Here is a 14,311-nt window from a genome sequence, read left to right as displayed (position 1 = left end):
CCCCTCTTGAGTAGATATAAATGACCTGCCAACATCTTTTCCACACTGTGACACTGAGAGATCTCTGTCTTTTGGTGCTACACCTCTGAAGATGCCAGCCACAGCTGCTGGCAAAACGTCAGCAACTACAATGCCAATACCACTGCAATACAGCCCGGAAAACCCACAACAACCATCGTTCTCCGGCCGTGAAAGTCTTCGACAATACAATACAGGGAAAAACAAATGAATGATGTTTAGGTACAAAGGTGCAGATGATAAACCGGTTGGCAACTGGTTGGCACCAGTTTGGTGTAGTGGTTAAGAGCACGGGACTCTAATCTGGAAAGCCGGGTTTGATTCCCCACTCCTCCACAAAGCCAGCTGGGTGACCTTGGGCGAGTCACAGTTCTCTTGAGCTCTCTTAGCCCCACCCACCTCACAGGGTGATTGTTGTGGGGTAATAATAACACTTTGTAAACCGCTCTGAGTGGGCATTAAGTTGTCCTGAAGGGCGGTATATAAATCGAATGTTGTTGTTGTTGTTTAAATATATTTACAATTTTTGTCCACACTGCCACCTTACAATACTGCAGCTTCTGGGAATGGCTGGATATGTTAAAATTGCCAACATACCCCAAAAAAATGCTTACTGTGAGAGCTTCTGCTGGAAAACTGCTGGAAAACTGAATTCTTCAAAACTTTTTTTTCCCAAGTAATTCAAGAAGCTGTATTTCTTTTACTTTCTGGAGGGTATAATGAAAAAACTCTGAACTTCGTATCTATTTAGGGACAACTATTCCTAGGAAAGCACCAATTCTTATTTATATAGAACAGCGGTACTCACATGTTGCTCTTTCACATGCTAACTCTGGCTCCTCTTCTAATTTTGGTTTATGGTGATTTGCCCTATATGGAACCAATAAGCTAGTTGGATTTAGTTCTGTTGCACTGAAAATTATGATTATTTATATTTAATATTAATGGGTGTGTGTGTTTGGTGGAATAATACACAAGCATAAAGCAGTCATGTAACTCTTTTGATTGATGGTAATTGCGAATGTGTCTCTTTGTAACCCATGAGGTGAATATCACTGATATTGAACCTCAATCTATATAGCACTTCGCAGAATACATGATTTTTTTTTCAAAATTTTTTATTGGATTAGATTATAATATTATCCAAAACATACATTACCCCCTTATAGATCTTTTTCTAACCCCCTCCCTTTCCTCCCCCCTTTTTGTTGACTTCCAACAGTTTTCCAACCCTAAGTCTATCTTATTATTTAATTTATTATTTACAATATATTTAATTTATTATTTACAATATATAGTTTAAGTAAAGTGTATGTAAGAGATATTTGAATATAACAATTACCTTATAGATTTAAAAGAAGCTTAGAACAAAAATAGTAAAAGATGGATGAGTAATAGAGTATTAGAGTCTAAGCTAATATTAGAGTTAGGATGATGGTGGAAAGCAAAGAACATAGGTGATTGGAAAGTAAAATTAATACAATGTTATATCTTTTAATATCTTGATTGCTAATATATATTATTATGCCAGTATTATTTTATGTAGGATATGTGGTTTAATTGAGGCATCCAAAGGGAAATTTATATTATAGAGTATTTTTAGTAGAGATTAAATAAGCTTAGAGAAAAGAGTATTAAATGTGTGTATAATAGGATATATGAGATATTACGTAATTCGCAGAATACATGATGACAGGTTCCTTCTCCAAGAAGCATGCAATCTAAACCAGAGTAAAGGAAGACAGCAAAAGGAGGAGGGAGAGGAGAAGGGAGGAATGAACAGAAGAACATGGTTTGTTGCACCTGCATAGGCTGAGCTGCAGTACGGGGCAGGGCCTAAGGAGTTCCTCCTAAGGCTTCACAAAAAAAAGTAGGTTCTGAGGAAGGACTTGAATACATTGTGCTTTCAAAGCAGATTTGCACCTGGTACACAAGAGACAGGATTTGCTGCTGATATATCTAGCTAGGTGGATGACTATTCTTAAGTGTCTTAAGGGCAAATAGAATTTCAAGGCATTAAAGAAGTAGAGTGCTTTGCATGAATGACTTTTCTAGCCTAATGCAGGCAAGGAGACAATAGATTAGTCTCTCTAATGTGACAAACTTCTATACATCAACCACAAAGTATATAAAACTATTATAACACAAGAATGACATGGCAGCAACATATGATCACAACTACTTCTCTTGGCCTTACAAAATCAATCTCTATTCTTGTCATCTTCCTGCTACAAGTCAAAGCACTTACAGTTACTCTCACCCCAGCTTATCTGAGCTCTTGGATTCAGTGAAGGTGGCACTAGGGGAAGTCAGTCAGAGTAACTGTCTTTTCACTACAGTTGGAGGTTCAGCTCAGTGATTAACAGCACACTTGCCTGGGCTCCTGGTTGCAGGGGAGATTCACTATGGAATGGCTCTGTGGAAACAGTGCAGAACCAATGACCACTCCCTTTCCCAGCTCCCTCATCTGGCTTTATGGTGAAAAAGGTAGCAGAAAACTAGGGCCAGGAGATGCATGAAGTAAGAGCCCAGGAAATGGGGCAGAGAAGAAGAGATCAGCCAAATGTATTGTCTGCCTAGCAGAATTTATGAAATTAATAAAACAGTAATTTTGGATCATGTGTTGGTTTATTACATTACACTGCAGACACTTTTCATGTTAGAACATCCATTAGTTCATAGCATGAAAATAGAATACAGGATTGCTGAGCAGTTGCATGCTTTATCCTTAGAGTTGGATAAGAAAGCAAAGAAGGCATATTATTTGAATTCCAGAGGGCTAGGCATGTTTGTCTGCTGAAGCCAAAATTAGAGTCTCAAGGCATCTTACTAATTTATTATGGCATAGGTTTTGTGAACCAGCACTCACCTGGTCAGAGAATATTATTAAAAGACCTTTTGATAGTATTCTTTCTAAGAAAATTCACTGATGCATTTGTGTCAACACATAATTATGGGATATTTATGTTATGATATGAAAAACGTTATTTGTTCTTTTTTTCAATCCACATTTAATACAAGAAATGATAAAACCGTACAGTACAAGAATTACAACCCAAACCCAAGAATTACAATAAACAAGCATTTAAACTTTGTTGCATTGGGGGAGTTACTTCTTTGGCATTTAAAACATCTAAAATTGGTTTCCATATTTCATCGTATTTAAATAAAGGGACTGCCATATGCAAGTTCCCAAAAAACGGATTATGCATAATCCTACCCATCAAATATTGCTCCCATATTTTCTGATACCATTTTTTATCAATGGGCCTTTGAGGGATTTCCAATTCCCAGCAATGACCAGACGAGCAGAGGCAACTAATATCGAGACAAGAGATCTGGTATTCCTATCTAACACAGAGTTGGGCCAAAAATCCAATAGGAAAAATTCTGGGGAGTATGGCAACGAAAGACCCATCATGTTGAATATATCTTTGTGAACCACTCTCCAAAATTCCTGAACAAAATGGCATTCCCACCACATATGTAGGGTCGTGCCTTCCTGCTTGCAAGATCTCCAACACAGAGGGCTCAACAACCTGTTCATCTGATTCAATTTATGTGGTGTTAAATACCAATTGGACAGCAGCTTGTAAAATTGGAGTTTAATATTGCAACAACTAGATTTGTTGGAAGGGGAATTCCATGTTTCCAATCAGATTCCGAGGTAACCCGTTTTAAAGAATCAGACCATTTTTTTTGGTATGGCAGAGGGTCTTTATGTATCACCATTAATAATAATTTGTAAAGGGTTGAAATCCTACCCTGTTTACCATCTTCCCCATTCCAAATCATTTCCTCAAAAGGAGTTAGGGGCCGAAGCAAATCCTTGGACCTGATCAGCTTGGTGAACAGATGTTTCAGCTGAAGATATCTAAACCAAGATATCCTAATTCTGAACCTTTCTTCCACTATAGATTTTTCCAGAATTGTCCCATTTTCAATCCAGTTAGTAATCAACAATATCCCAGAGTCTTTCCATTCCCTAAACTCACTTAAATCCTTTCCTGGGGGGAACCACTCTTGGTTAATGAAAGAGGTTAGGGGAGAGATACCTGGAGCTAAGATTTTCCTATATTTATCCCAAGTTTTCAGCATGTTGTCTAATAGGGAGTTGGAAGAAGTCATAACTGGCCTGTTTTTAGCTGAGGACAAGATGGTTACTGGTAAGGAAAGTGGTGAATAAAAGAAACTTTCTACAGAGATCCAGGCTTCTGCTGGGTTCAGTCTTAAAGCCTGAACCAATGGAGCCAAAGAAGAGGCAGCATGATATAAAGACAGGTCTAGGACATTCAGATCACCTAAACCTGAGGGCTGACGTAATGTCCGGAACCCAACTCTTGATTTGTGACCAGACCAAATAAACTCATTGAGAGCCCTTTGCCAAAGCTGTATTTTCCTTGGATGTATTTTAACTGGGAGGGATCGGAACAGAAACAGAAACTTAGGGAGAATAAGAGATTTAACCAATGAGATCCTATCAAACCATGAGTAACTTTGTTTTTTCCATTTAGAAAAAAAACCCAAAAACGTTATTTGTTCTGATCAACCATGATCTGGAAGAATTTAGGGGCATAAGAAGGTAATTTATATTGCTAAGTGCCGAGTAAAAGACTCAGTATTAGTTCATATTACACCTTTAACAGTTTCATTTCTGTGATATGAATTAACACTTAATTGTCTATCCATCAACAAATGGAATTGTTCCATAACTAAATTAATAAATTTTTATGATTTGTAGTAAAAAGTTATAGCAATTCATCTTCATAAGAAACAAGCCAAATAAATACTTTAAACCTAAGCATATTGCACATCTTCAGCCCTTCTAGTTTGTATCTCTAGCTGTGTTACTTCTTTACTTCCTTGTAAAAAAAAGTTTTAGTACTGCTATCTTGTTACATTTATTTAGGATACATGTTGTGAAACTATCATCCACAGTATAACAACAAACAGGAAGAATTTGAAATAGTCTACTTATATAGAATAAGAAACTATGTCAGTTTTGAATACAACTGAATAGCAGGAAATTAATGAGATCTTCCACAAACTGAATTCAGTGTTCTCTGTTTCATTGTTGCTGATATTGTTACTTGCAATATGGAGATATAAAATATTCAGAAAACCACAGATTCACATCAGTTGCTCTAAGAAGAAAAAAATAATGAACTGGTCAGCCTCTGTTCTATGGTTACATCAGCCGAACTATCTTATAAAGGCTACTGTATTGTGGGGATAATAACACTAACTTGTTCACCACTCTGGGTAAGGCATGTATCTACCTAGAAGAGCAGTATATAAGTGCAGTAGCTGTTGCTGTTGTTGTATTACACACCTTTAATGAGAACTGACCTTTAATGTTGTGCCATTTGGATATCATTAAAAACATGGTTAAACTAAATTTTTCAGTTGGTTACCTCCAGCTTTTAGAAAAATGTAGTTGGTTAACTAAGTCAAGTCAAGTTAGCCTTTATTGGCATATAGCAGCAATTCAAGTTATCCACTTACAAAAGGAAAGAACAAAGTTAAAAGATTGCTGTATTAAAAATACAAAAATACATTTAGAGCTTAACTCCGTGATATCCTTTGACGCAACTTCAAGGCAGAATGGAGAAACTCAGCCACCTTCTCGGTTACATCATGAAGGGAATCGTTCAACAGTCTATAGACTTTGAGCGAGTCAGAACAATCCATCATACTAGTTAAGACAGCTTTTAAGTATGTTTGACGTATACCAGCATACAAATGACAGTGCAAAAGGACATGAGTAACTGACTCAACACATTTTTGTTCACATAGACAGCATCTAGCTGAATAGTCTATCCTGTTAAATCTGCCATGTAGAATAGCCGAAGGCATAGCATTGCACCTGGCCAAAGAAAAAGCTCTACGAAGTTGGGGCTAGTTGGTTAACTAATTGCAAGCAAATATTATACCATGGCTCAACAAATCCCAGGAGCCAGGTCACCATAATGCCTAAAAATTTCACTGTGGTGTCTATTTTCACGAATGATTTTATTTCATGTCTCTTGATGATCATCAGATACAAATCTTATTTATGAAGGGCTGACGCAGACTGCAGCTCAAGTGAGGCTCCCCTGAGCCAGTGAGCCAAAATTACTCCTCACTCTCACTTTTAGCCTGAGGACAAGTGGGATCCATCTTTTACAACGCTGTTTCCTTGTCTTTGCCTTGTGCATGTGGATGGGTACTTGCTTGGTTCTGTTCGGTGGTGTTTTCTAAATGGCTCTGCGGTCTGCCTGGCTGCTGTGAATGACACTGGTTCTGTTGGGTTAAGTTGCAGCAGCATCCTTTGCTTCAGTTTGATTTGGGTGGAATGGATGTGATTCTCTGGTCTGATGTTGGTCCCCATGCTTCACTTTGGTTCTTGAGGGATTCCATTTCCTTGCCTCAGTTTGGTTCTGTTGTGCTTTCCCAGGGATGAGCATGCTTTGCGAGTGTGCTTCTGCAACTGGCATCCTTGCCCTTGTGTGTTTGCATCCTGAAAACCAACTTGGAAACTTCTTGTATTTGGGAAGAATGGAGAGTGGCTGGGCAGCTTGATCAGGGGGCACTTGGGTTTTGGGAGGGGCATTAGCTTGTTATTGTTGGGTTTTCTGTATGTGTAACTTTGATTTGCGAGTGTGCCTTAGCCATGGCGGCTTTGTCCCAGTGTGTTTCTGCAGGGGGAGTCAGCTTTGGCCTTTTCCTCATAATAGGAACAAATGGGAGTAGTCCCCAGATTGATTTCCCCAGAGGGAATAATGGCAGAATTAACCCAAATTTCTCTGATCTAACGAAACTGAATCAGATAATTGGCCCTGAATCTTGGGAATTGTGAATTTTTCTGGGACCCCTGAATCCTGATTTCCCAGATTATCATCATCACCATCATCATCATCACCACCACCACCACACACTCCTAGTAGCAATAACCAGAGATGTGAGGGAAATGACTGAGGAAATGGGGGGGAGCACAGTTTTTACCACTTTTTTCCTAGGACTTTTTTTTTTAAAAAAATCTGATGGAAAAAATTGGGAAATGTTGGGGAGTACTGAAACAAAACTCATGGATTTTCCCCCTTTGTAATGATATTTATGACATGGTTTTACTTGCTCAAAATGCAGAGCATGAAAAAGTTTGAGGACTGGGAAAAATATTTTCTTTACTTTTGGAATGAGTGAAATGCTTTGAAGACAAGCTTTACTAGAGGTGGGCATGAACCATGAAAAAAACAAACCGTGCGGTTCGTGGTTCATGCGTTTTCACGAACGATGAACTTCTACAACTGGTGCAAGTTTGTGAACCAGTTCGTGGTTTGTAGTTCGTGGGGTTTAAATACTCCCCTTTCTGTGCCACTTTGCAGCGGCATGGAAAGAAGCATTTAAACCCACCCGACATCCCCGACAAGCAGCTGATCATTTAAACAGCGGGGCTTAGCTGCAGGGAAATGGCTATTTAAATTGCAAGTGGGACTTGGCTGGCCGGCCAGGAACTTCTGGTCAGGCAGCCACTTCTTACTTGCCTCCTCTCCAGGAAAAACATACCCTGCTCTTTCAACCTTTCCTCAGAGGACTTAGTCTCCAGACCCCTCACAATCTTTTAGCCCTCCTTTGGATGCATTCCAGCTTGTCAACATCCTTCTTAAACCATGTGCCAAAAACTAAACACAATAAATCAAATGAGGTCTAACCAGAACAAAGTAAAGTGATACCATCACTTCACATGATCTGGATACTATATTTCTGTCAATATAGCCTAAAATTGCATTTGCCCTTTTAACTACTGCATCACACTGCTGACTCACATTTAGTGTATGATCTATTAAGACCCCTAGATCCTTTTCACATGTACTACTGCCAAGACAAGCCACCTCCAATAACTAAGACTTTGATATTTTTCTACATAAATGCAGAAAAACAGGGTTTCTCACCTGTAACTGTTGATCGTCGAGTCTCTTCTGTGCAGACACACATTGGGACTGCGCAGGCGCAGACCAGCCGCGGAAAAGATTTTTCTAGCTTTTAGAGATGTGAAGGGGACGTTCGGATCCACCGCGCATGCGCGCCGGTGTTCCCGCCAATTTTGAATGCATATATATCCGAGCGTCCCCGGCATTCCCTCAGTTCACCTGAGCCGCCGGAGAAAAACCTCAGTGAACCAAGCACTCACAGCGGGGTAGGTGGGAGGGAATGTGTGTCTGCACAGAAGAGACTCGACGATCAACAGTTACAGGTTGAGAAACCCTGTTTATCGTCTTCGTCCTTCTGTGCAGCCCCACATTGGGAGAATAACTAGCATCTCACCAATGGGGGCGGGTGTGAGTGTCTACTTGAACAAAGAATGCAGGACAGCCGTGCCAACAGCTGATTCACGCCGTGCATTCACGTCCACCGAATAGTGTTTGATGAAAGTGTCTGCGGTGGACCAGGTCGCAGCTTGGCAGACGTCCCGGAGCGGCATTCCTCGCAGGAAGGCAGCAGAAGCAGCTTGCGCTCTAGTGGAATGTGCAGTAACCAACAAAGGGCATCGGATTCCAGCTTGCTGATAACAAAGTTTAATCGTAGACACAATCCAGCGAGAGATGGACTGGGCAGAGGCCGGAGAGCCCTTGCGAGGGCCAGAGTAACATAAAAACAGGGCAGGAGACTTCCTGAAACATTTGGTGCGATGTAAATAAAACAATAAAGCACGCTTTACATCCAATGTGTGTAATGCCCGTTCCCCCGGAGACGAGGGTGAGGGAAAGAAGGAAGGGAGGAACACCTTTTGCTGCAGGTGAAATTTGGAAACCACCTTGGGTAGAAACTCCATGCTAGTGTGCAGCATGACCGTACCAGGGAAAAACTGCAGGAAGGGAGGGTCACACCACAGGGCAGACAGCTCCCCAACACGCCTGGAGGACGTGATTGCCACCAGGAAAGCCACCTTCTGTGTGAGTAAAGGCAGGGGACAAGAGGACAAAGGCTCAAAGGGCCTGAGCATTAGTTGGGAGAGAACCAGGGACAGGCTCCATTGAGGAATGGGAGGGGCCTTAGGAGGGAAGGTCTTGAAGAGCCCCTTCAGGAACTGCTTGGAAAGCCAGTGGGTAAAAACGGTCTTTCCATCAATCTGCTCATGAAAGGCAGAGATTGCAGCCATGTGGACCTTAATGCTCGAGAAGGCTAAACCCTGCGAGCACAAAAACAGGAGGTAGTCCAGAATGATAGGTAAGGGGCAATCAAAGGGAGAAATCCCTTTCGGGGCCAACCACCGGGAAAAACGTGACCACTTCCTCTGGTAGGACAGCCTGGTAGACGGCTTCCGGGCATTTAGAATGATATTAAGAACCCCTGAGGAGAGGCCTACTCTGGAGCGCACAGGAGCCAGGCAGCCAGATTCAGGACCGCCACATTGTGGTGCCTGACCCCGTCCCTGCTTAGCAGGTCCGGGGCAGGTGGTAGCGCTAGGCACCGACCCTGTGAAAGGGAGAGTAAGAGAGGGAACCAATCCTGGCGAGGCCACTGTGGGGCAATCAGGATACAGTGGGTGCCGAAGGCCCTGACCCTGGAGAGGACCTTGTGCATGAGCGGGAAGGGCGGGAAGGCATAAAAGAGCCCTGGGGACCAAGGTATTTGGAAGGCATCCCCTAGGGAGTGACGGCCAATACCGGCCCGGGAGCAGAACAGCGGGGCCTGCTTGTTGCGGGCTGTGGCGAAGAGGTCGATCACCGGTGTACCCCATTCGTTGAAAACCCGGTTGAGGTAAGCCCTGTTTAGGGACCACTCGTGCTGAGGCAGAAGCACCCTGCTCAATGTGTCTGCCGAGGTGTTGAGCTCCCCGGCAATGTGCACGGCTCTGGGAAGGACGTTGTTGACCATGGCCCATTTCCAGAGAGTCGTTGCCTCCCTGCAGAGCTTGAGCGAGACCGTTCCTCCCTGCTTGTTGAGGTAGTAGCAGGCTGTGGTATTGTCCGACAGGACCTGAACCCTCCTGTTCCGGATGGCATCTGCAAAAGAAGCAAGGGAGTAACGGATCGCTCTAAGCTCCAAAAGGTTAATGTGCATGGATGCTTCAGACGGGGACCAGACACCTTGGGCCGAAAGCTGCCCACAACGCCCTCCCCATCCCAAGTTAGAGGCGTCAGTAAAGACGGCGACCTCCGCCAGGAAAGGGCCAAAAGGACAACCTTCGGACAGGTTCTCAGGGACAGTCCACCAGGCCAGGGAGCGCTGCACCACCCTGGGAATGGAGAACTTCTGATGCTGGCCCATAGTGAGGGGGTTGTACCTCCGGACGAACCAGTTTTGCAGAGGCCTCATATGCAGGCGTGCAAAGAAAACCACCCCTGTGGAGGAGGCCATAAGGCCCAATAACGTTTGTATCAAAAGGGCAGTTTGGAAACGGTTATGCAGGAAATGACGGGCTAAGGAAGAAAGCCTGGTCAGGCGATCTGGGGGCAGGTAGGCTCTGCCCCGTGGCGAGTCGAGATGAACCCCAATAAACCTAATGGCTGTGCCCGGAGTAAGGATGGACTTATCCCCATTAACCACCAAGCCCAACTTAGCCAGTACAGACAAAGTGAGGGCAATATGGTCCCGGAGAGAGTCAGCTGAGGGTCCCACTAGGAGCCAATCATCCAGGTACGGGTAGATAAAGCATCCCCTGGACCGTAGGTATGCCACCACAGTGGCCATGCACTTCGTAAAGACCCTGGGTGCAGAGGCCAGCCCAAAAGGCAACACCGTATATTCATATACAGAATCCCCATAGACAAACTGCAGATACTTCCTGTGGCCCTCAAAGATGGAGATGTGGAAGTAGGCGTCTTTCAAGTCTAGGATAGCTAACCAGACGCCCACCTCTAGGAGCTCCATGACCTGTGCCAGGGTCAGCATCCGAAATTTCTCAACCTTTAAATAGCTGTTGAGGCCCCTAAGGTCCAAAATGGGCCGGGAACCTCCATCCTTCTTATCCACAAGGAAGTACCTCGAGTAAAATCCCCACGGGGAAGTAGCGACATTGACCACCCGGACAGCACCTTTGTTAACCAACTCTATAACATTATTGTGCAACACAACATCACTACATGGAGAACAACGGGGAGGGAGAGAGAGAGGAGGTGCATCTGTAAACATCAATCTGTAACCATGGGCCACAATGGACAGGACCCAAGTGTCAGAAGTAACAAGGTGCCAACAGGGCAAAAAAGGCCGAAGCCTGTCCAAAAACCGGGCAGAAGAGGGAGCGTCCTCAGAGGCCAACTGGGGAGCGTTCAGGGTTAGTCAGAAGACCGAGGGCTTCTGCACGGAGGTCGAAGGCTTGGGCGAAGAGGGCTGTTGCCTGCCCTTGGACCGGCCGGAACGCCTGGAAGAGTGACGCTGCTGGGCAGAGTAGGACCGCTGGCCATAGGACTGGCCCGAGAAGAAACGACCTTGACACTGCTGGTAAGGCTGGTAAGGGGTCTGGTAGGATCGGAACCGACCGTAACGATACCTCGGACCCGACGGCTGAGCTGAGGGGGCGACTCCCAGGGACTTGGCCGTTTGCTGATTTTTCTTCATCAGGGAGAGGGATTCATCCGTCTTCTCCGAGAAGAGCTGGGGCCCCTCGAATAGGAAATCCTCCACTTTCGCCTTCTTCTCTGGCGGCAGGGCCGTGGATCGAAGCCATGCGTGCCGACGCAGGACCACCGAAGTCGCCATCGAGCGCGCCGCGGAGTCGGCAGCGTCCTTGCCCGCTGTCATCTGCTGTTTTGACAGCCTTATGGCCTCTGCCTGAAGGGCCTTCACCAAGTGGCGGCGATCCTCAGGGAGATCGGAAAGGTAAGAGGACAGCCGTTTCCAGAGGAACAGATTGTAGGACTCCATTATGGCCTGGAAGTTGGCAATACGGAATCTCAAGGACGCGGACGAGTAGAGTTTCCTGCCCATGCCATCCAGCTTTCTGCCTTCTCGGTCTGCCGGGGCCGACGAGGAACCGGAACGGAACCGAGCCTGACCCTCCTCAGCCACGATGGAAGAGGGCTTAGGGTGATTGAAGAGGTACGGGCAGTCGTCGTGTTTCAGACGGTAGTACCTCTCAACCTTTTTTGCCGTCGCCGGCAGGGACGCCGGAGTCTGCCAGATCGCAAGAGCGTTGTCTTCGAAATCCTCCACGGGGGGAAACGCCACCGATGCGGGGGACCCGGAATACAGCGCCTCCAGCAGCTTGCTTTTGGGCTTGGAGGTCGTGGAGGAGACGTCTATCTCCAGCGCGGCAGCCATCCTCACCATTTGCTCGGAGAACAGCCTGTAGTCGTCGTTTGGGGATGATGAACGGGGCCCACCCACGGTGTCATCCGGGGAAGGGTCAGAAGCCACATCCGAAGAGCACTCTGACGGGGAAGCCAGACCCTCATCATCCTCGGAATCCGAAAATTCCGGCGAGGTTTGCGTCGGAACCGAAGACCGGCGTGGCGTCGGGGCTGATGGACGAGTCGCAGGAACTGACGGGTGGAGAAGCATGCCAGTTGTCGGAGGAGCGGACGCTGGGTGCCCGATCGGCTGAGCCGGAACGGAAGGCTGCGGAACCGAAGGGTGTTGCAGGAAGGGCACGGAGTGCTGGAACCAGGCCACGAAATCCTGCCAGGAGATCATGTTCCCAATCCCCGCGACAGGCTGACAAGGAGGCAGAGGAGCAGGCATTGGGGCAGGCCAGCGAAAAGGCGGCGGAACCGACGAGGTAGACGGCAGCGGAACGGAGGCCTCCGAAGGCGCCGGGGCGGACGGCAGGGAACGTTCAAAAGATTGGAACGGTTCCGGGAAAGGCGGAAACTGCATGAATTCCTCAGGAACCGATGGAGGAGGCGTGTAAGGAGGAGACGGGGTGTGGAGACTCACCACATCGTCAGGGATCAGGACCGGTCCAGATGGAGTACCGGGTTGCACAGTCGGAGCCGGGGATAAAGTACGGCCCTTGGCCCTCGATTTCGTCTTGGCCTTCTTGGGCGGGGGCTCCGAAGTAGCCTCTGCGGCCGAAGGCTTGGAGGAGGACTTCGGCTTGGATACGGAACGCTTCTTGGCCTTCCGGCCGGAAGAATGATCCCCGGAACCGGAGTCAGATCGGGCCTCCGGAACGGGTTGCCCCGTCGGTTCTGAGGGGAGCGGCTCTGGCGACTTACGAGACGGCGCCGGCGACGGAGCGGCGGAGCGGGGCCTATCTCCCGAAGAGCCCGATGGCTTGGGGGGGAGAAGGTTGGCATCCCACAAGAAGGCACGGAGCCTGGCCTTCCGATCACTCCTTGCCTTTGGAGTGAAGGACATACAGATAGAGCAACGCTCGACAACATGCCCCTCGCCCAGGCAGATGAGGCAGAGCTCATGGCCGTCCGAGTGCGTCATTTTAGTGCCGCACTTAAGACACTTCTTAAACAAAGAAGTTTGCGACATAACGAACGGTATCTCCCGCAGATGACAAGGGGAAAAATACCGACCAGCAGAAGAACGATCCAAAACTCCGAAGAGACGCTGAGAGAACGAACGCTAGACAATAGAACCTTTTCGTACGGCGGCGAAAAAGGAACTGAGGGAATGCCGGGGACGTTCGGATATATATGCATTCAAAATTGGCGGGAACACCGGCGCGCATGCGCGGTGGATCCGAACGTCCCCTTCACATCTCTAAAAGCTAGAAAAATCTTTTCCGCGGCTGGCCTGCGCCTGCGCAGTCCCAATGTGGGGCTGCAGAGAAGGACGAAGACGATCTTTATATTTATTTCTGCTGAATTTCATTTTGTTGGTTTTAGCCTGTTGATTTCCAGCCTGTCAAGATCATCTTGAATCTTGATTGTCTTCTGCTGAATTTGCAACCCTGCCCAATTTAGTATCATCTGCAAATTTAATGAGCATTGCCTCTATTCCTTCATCCAAGTCATTTATAAAGATGGGTGAACAACAGAGGGCTGAGAAGAGAACTCTGACACACTTTATTTTGTTTACTACAGAATTTGTTTTCTACCTTTACCATTTACTTTTCCAACAGCTCAGATGGAAAAACCTAAGATAAATATGCTAAGATAGCATAGGGTGTAGCAGTTTGACGCTTTCTCTCAGTATCAGAAATTTACTTGTACACAAGGCACTTTAAATTCCATAAATATAACAAATAAAACCTATATAAATATAAATTATGCATTTCTGTTGTTAAAGTAGTAAAATAAGTTCAGGCTTGACAGGAAAGTAAATATTGAACATATTTTGATTTTTACCCCCAAAGGGAAAAAAGCTCTCATCCGTAGCTTGAAAATGTTCAGAAAATGTACATCTCTGGTAATAA

General features: G+C 45.8%; 1 protein-coding gene across 1 annotated transcript in view; it reads right to left on the bottom strand.

The window, feature by feature from the left end:
- The window catches only part of FER (FER tyrosine kinase), a 245,382-nt gene that overhangs the window by 85,149 nt on the left and 145,922 nt on the right, over window positions 1–14,311 (bottom strand). The gene's annotated exons all lie outside the window — the stretch shown is intronic.

The sequence above is a fragment of the Eublepharis macularius genome, chromosome 8 (assembly GCF_028583425.1).
Source record: "Eublepharis macularius isolate TG4126 chromosome 8, MPM_Emac_v1.0, whole genome shotgun sequence".
NCBI classification, from domain to species: domain Eukaryota; kingdom Metazoa; phylum Chordata; class Lepidosauria; order Squamata; family Eublepharidae; genus Eublepharis; species Eublepharis macularius.
The sequence above is the reverse complement of the archived record's forward strand: the minus strand, read 5'-3'. Positions and strand labels throughout refer to the sequence as shown.